This window comes from Mesocricetus auratus, unplaced genomic scaffold (genome assembly GCF_017639785.1).
Source record: "Mesocricetus auratus isolate SY011 unplaced genomic scaffold, BCM_Maur_2.0 Super-Scaffold_100033, whole genome shotgun sequence".
Taxonomy (NCBI): Eukaryota; Metazoa; Chordata; class Mammalia; order Rodentia; family Cricetidae; genus Mesocricetus; species Mesocricetus auratus.
The window spans coordinates 53,609-60,027 of NW_024429213.1; the positions used below are offsets into that span (position 1 = coordinate 53,609).

General features: G+C 42.0%; 1 pseudogene; it reads left to right on the forward strand.

Moving 5' to 3' along the window:
• Positions 1 to 3,698: 3,698 nt before the first annotated feature.
• On the forward strand, positions 3,699 to 4,903 carry LOC121135238 (annotated as a pseudogene).
• The last annotated feature ends 1,516 nt before the right edge of the window (positions 4,904 to 6,419 follow it).

Below are 6,419 nucleotides of genomic sequence, written 5' to 3' on the forward strand. Positions count from 1 at the left end.
AACTGTATTAGAAACTACATGGTTAACTTCTACAAAACTAAGGATACAATACTGTGTGTGAATCTACATACTTAACTTTTATAAAACTAACGATACAACACTGTGTGTGAAACTATGTACTTATATTCATGAGAAATTACCATATAACACTGTTTTAAAAACTACATGGTTAACTTCTTCAAAACTAACAATACAACACTGTGTGTGAAACTACATGCTTACCTTCTTCAAAACTATCGATACAACCCTAACCCTAACCCTAAACCTAACACTAACCCTAACCCTAACCCTAATCCAAACCCTAACCCTAACCCTAACCCTAACCTAACCCTAACCCTAACCCTAACCCTAACCCTAACCCTAACCCTAACCCTAACCCTAACCTAACCATAAACATAGTCCTAATCCTAGCCCTAACCCTAACCTTAACCCTAACCCTAACCCTAACCCTAACCTAACCCTAACCTAACCTTAACCCTAACCCTAACCCTAATCATAACCCTAAACCTAACACTAACCCTAACCCTAACCCTACCCCTAACCTCTGTGTTTAACTTCATGAGAACTTACCGTATAACTCTGTTTTAGAAACTACATGGTTAACTTCTTCAAAACTAACGATACAACACTGTGTGTGAATCTACATGCTTATCTTCTTCACAAATAACGATACAACACTGTGTGTGAAACTACATGCTTATCTTTCTGAAAGATAACGATACAACACTGTGTGTGAAATTATGTGCTTAACTTAATGAAATCTAACTGTATGACACTATATGAGAAACTACGTACTTAACTTCATGAAAAATAACGACACAACACCGTATGTGAAACTAAGTGCGTAACTTCTTGAAAACTGATGAAAGAACACTATGCATGAATCTGCGTGTTAAACCTCTTCAAAACTAACGATCAAACACAGTGTGTGAAACTATGTGCTTAACTTCTTGAGAACTTACCATATAACACTGTATTAGAAACTACATGGTTAACTTCTTCAAAACTAAGGATACAACACTGTGTTTGAATCTACATACGTAACTATAAAACTAACGATACAACACTGTGTGGGAAACTATGTGTTTATCTTCATGAGAACTTACCATGTAACACTGTTTTAAAAACTACATGGTTAACTTCTTCAAAACTAACGATACAACACTGTGTGGGAAACTACATGCTTAACTTCTTCAAAACTAACGGTACAACCCTAACCCTAACGCTAACCCTAACCATAACCCTAACCCTAACCCTAACCTAACCCTAACCCTAACCCTAACCCTAACCCTAACCCTAACCCCAACCCTAACCCTAACCCTAACCCTAATCCTAGCCCTAACCCTAACCCTAACCCTAACCCTAACCCTAACCTAACCCTAACCCTAACCCTACCCTAACCCTAACCCTAACCCAAACCCTAACCCTAACCTAACCATAACCATAACCCTAATCCTAGCCCTAACCCTAACCTTAACACTAACCCTAACCCTAACCCTAATTCTAAACTAACCCTAACCCTAACTCTAATCCTAACCCTAACCCTAATCCTAACCCTAACCCTAACACTAACCCGAACCCTAACCCTACCCCTAACCTATGTGTTTAACTTCATGAGAACTTACCATATAACTCTGTTTTAGAAACTACATGGTTAACTTCTTCAAAACTAACGATACAACACTGTGTGTGAATCTACATGCTTATCTTCTTCACAAATAACGATACAACACTGTGTGTGAAACTACTTGCTTATCTTTCTGAAAAATAACGATACAACACTGTGTGTGAAATTATGTGCTTAACTTAATGAAATCTAACTATATAACACTATATGAGAAACTACGTACTTAACTTCATGAAAAATAACGACACAACACTGTATGTGAAACTAAGTGCGTAACTTCTTGAAAACTAATGAAAGAACACTATGCATGAATCTGCGTGTTAAATCTATTCAAAACTAACGGTCAAACACAGTGTGTGAAACTATGTGCTTAACTTCTTGAGAACTTACCATATAACACTGAATTAGAAACTACATGGTTAACTTCTTCAAAACTAAGGATACAACACTGTGTGTGAATCTACATACTTAACTTTTATAAAAATAAGGATACAACACTGTGTGTGAAACTATGTGCTTATCTTCATGAGAACTTACCATGTAACACTGTTTTAAAAACTACATGGTTAACTTCTTCAAAACTAACGATACAACACTGTGTGGGAAACTACATGCTTAACTTCTTCAAAACTAACGGTACAACCCTAACCCTAACGCTACCCTAACCCTAACCCTAACCCTAACCTAACCCTAACCCTAACCCTAACCCTAACCCTAACCCTAACCCTAAACCCAACCCTAACCCTAACCCTAACCCTAATCCTAGCCCTAACCCTAACCCTAACCCTAACCCTAACCCTAACCCTAACCTATGTGCTTAACTTCATGAGAACTTACCATATAACACTGTTTTAGAAACTACATGGTTAACTTCTTCAAAACTAACGATACAACACTGTGTGTGAATCTATATGCTTAACTTTTTCAAAACTAAAGAGACAATACTGTGTGTGAAACTACATGCTTAACTTCTTCAAAACTAATGATACAACACTGTGTGTGAAACTATGTACTTAACTTCATGGAAACCAACGATAAAACACTGTGTGTGAAACTATCTGCTTAACTTCATAAGAACTTACCAGATAACACTGTATTAGCAACGACATGCTTAAATTCTTCAAAACTAACGATAAAACACTTAGGGTGAAACTATGTGCTTAACTTCATGAATTCTAACTAAGGAACACTACATGAGAAACTAAGTACTTAACTTCATGGAAACTAACGATACAACACTGTGTGTGAAACTATGTGCTTAACTTCTTGAGAACTTACCATATAACACTGTATTAGAGACTACATGCTTAACTTCTGCAAAACTAAGGATACAACACTGTGTGTGAATCTACATGCTTAACATTTTCAAAATTAACGATACAACACTGTGTGTGAAACTATGTCCTTATCTTCATGAGAACTTACCATATTACACTGTTTTAAAAACTACATGGTTAACTTCTTCAAAACTAATGATACAACACTGTGTGTGAAACTACATGCTTAACTTCTTCAAAACTAACGATACAACCCTAACCCTATCCCTAACCCTAACGCTACCCCTAACCCTAACCCTAACCCTAACCCTAACCCTAACCCTAACCATAACCATAACCCTAACCCTAAGCCTAACCCTAACCCTATCCCTAAGCCTAACCCTAACCCTAACCCTAACCCTAACCCTAACCTATGTGCTTAACTTCATGAGAACTTACCATATAACACTGTTTTAGAAACTACATGGTTAACTTCTTCAAAACTAACGATACAACACTGTGTGTGAAACTATGTACTTAACTTCATGGAAACCAACGATACAACACTGTGTGTGAAACTATCTGCCTAACTTCATAAGAACTTACCAGATAACATTGTATTAGAAACGACATGCTTAACTTCTTTAAAAGTAACGATACAAAACTCTGTGTGAAACTATGTGCTTAACTTCATGAGAACTTACCACATAACACTTAATTAGAGAATACATGGTTGACTCTCGACTTCTGCCTCCCTCGAGTCTGGAGTCGCGGCCTTCCCAGCGCTAGTCCCCCCCAGCCTGCGGCGTCCGACCATGTTTGGCCTGTGGAGAAATGAGGTGATAGGCCTGAACCTGTACTGAGGCGGCGCCAGCCTGGGTGCGGGCGGTGGCTCTCAGGCCGGGGCGCGCCTCATGGCCGAGGAGGCCAAGGCAGGGTGTGAGGGGGGAGGGGAGGCCGGCCTGCTGCCCGGCGCACAGGTGGTGGTGCAGCTGCCTCCCGTGGGCACGGAGGACCCCGAAGTCACCGCGTCAGAAGAGAGGAGGCTGCTCAGGTCGCCCGCTCTACGGTCTACTCGCCGTGCCGCCCGAGGAGATGGCCGCGCCGGCCGCCGCCATCATATCTCTCGAGGACGAACTGGACGGCTATGAGCCGGAGGCGCTCGGCAAGCGGCCGGCCGCGCTGCCCCTGCTGGAGCGTGTGAGCGAGGCGGCGAAGAGCACGGCCGCCGAAGGCTTGCTGGCCTCCACGCCGCTGCCGGCCGAGGAGGAGGGGAGGAGAACGACGAGCTGTACTGCCAGTCGCGCGAGATTATCTCGCGCTACCTGCGCGAGCAGGCGGCTGGCGTCAAGGACGCGAAGCCGCTGGGCGAGGCGGGCCCGGCAGGCCAGAGGGCGCTGGAGACCCTGTGGCGCGTGGGCGACGGGGTGCAGCGCAACCACGAGACGGCCTTCCAGGGCATGCTTCGGAAAATGGACATTAAAAACGAAGACGATGTCAAATATTTTTCTCGAGTGATGGTCCATGTTTTCAAAGATGGCGTAACAAACTGGGGCAGGATTGTGACTCTTATTTCTTTTGGTGCCTATGTGGCCAAACACTTGAAGAGCATAAACCAGGAAAGCTGCATCGAACCATTAGCAGACAGTATCACAGACATTCTTGTCAGGACAAAACGGGACTGGCTGGTCAAACAAAGAGGCTGGGATGGGTTTGTGGAGTTCTTCCACGTACAGGACCTAGAAGGCGGCATCAGAAATGTGCTGCTGGCTTTTGCGGGTGTGGCTGGAGTAGGGGCTGGCCTGGCATATCTAATAAGATAGCCTTATGTGTGCAGTAGGGGACTCTTAACTCCAGCCACCAAACCACCTGCTTCTGTGAAAACAAATGTATTTATGAAGTTGGACTTGAAGCTGCCCGGGCTTTAACAATCCAGGAGTTCTACTCTAGCAACATAGCCAGAAAGCAAGCAAGTGGCTACAGGATTGTGGCTAACAAGAATAAATACATGGGGAAGTGCTCCCTCTTGAAGAGTTACTATCTGAAAGAAGCCAAGTTTTCACTCAGCAAACTTTGGGAGGCCATGGAGGAGGACTTGTAGATTGAATGAATGGAAGTGGGTAGGTGAACAGACTTGATTTCGTTGTCTAGAAGAGTGGCCAGTCCTCAGGCTAGTCATAGAACTTACTAAATGTGCAGTCTGTCACTCCACTCCTGTAGTGTTGAGAGAGAAGCACTAACAATGGCGGTGATCTGTGTAAGTTGGATTTAAGCTGCAAGTAACCAGACCATGACTAGGAAGCTGCAGTACTGTACAAGAATGTGAAAGGCTCTCTGAGCTTTCCCAGGAGTACTTCTTGACGAAGTCCAAGTGCTCAGGACGCAGTCCTGTCTACTTGGGCTTGGTTTTGATGATAATCTTAAATTTATTAGCCTAGTAATGGCCAAAAGTACTTGACTTAAGGTTCACTAATTAGTTACAAAACTGAAAAGCCTCAATTTTTAAGGAAAACAGCATATAAATTGGATTTGTCTGTAAAAATTGTATATATTTTTACAGAAAGTCTATTTCTTTGAGTAGAAAAGGAGGGATGACTCAGATTTAATTTTTCCGTACCCTTTTGAAACTTGCAACTTCTCTAGTTAGAAATCTATTTCTTACAGCTTTTTAAAACGTTGTCATGATCAGCTCTAGAGTATATACAGAACCAGTTGTGTGTGTGGACTGGTTATAGTGGAACAAATTGGATTCATAACTATGCAGGCTTAATTTTCCAGTCTGATTTTGTATGTAAGGATCACAGATGTGAGGCATATGGCCCCCTGTTGACTTTAAATTGTAAAGTGGTTTGGTATCACAGGCTAGACTCATAACCATGGTGCTATTCACAAGGTTTACTTGTTTGACACAAGTTTAAGCCTGGTGGTGTCAATAAAACAAATATGTATTTCTTTTCTGCTAATGATTGCCAAGCTTTGTTTTTAATTTCTGTATTAGTCTCTAAATGTCCCACCTGTTGTATTAACCTTTACTTCCTCTCCTTTCTTTACATACTGGCTTGTTAAGATCTCCTGGTCCCTCTATAAATATAATCGAAGTCTACATTTCCTCCCTGGAACCCTCACCCTCCAACTCTGAACCTAAGTGATCTCCCTCCCATCCTATCAGAGTCAGCAGAACTTTGTCTCCTTAGAGGGCAGTGAAGTGACACTTCCTCTTTGAGCCCTATGACCAACAGTAACGGGTATGGGGGTGAAACTCCCTTTTCCACTGTTTATCCTATTGATCAAAAGTCCCCTTGGGAATTTGAGAAGTTGGAGTGAGCTGCATCATACATAAGTTTCTATACAGTTTGCTCCTAGTATGGATATGCTCACTTAAATTTTTAAAAAGGTGTGTTTTGTTGAGCCTCAGTTCTATAATAGCCACTGGTAAACTGAGGAGTTTGTTTGAGCTACGGTCATTTTGAAAGCTTGCCTCAGAATGTGACCTTTCGTTAGGACTACAGATAAAAATAGTCCTGAATCAGATGACT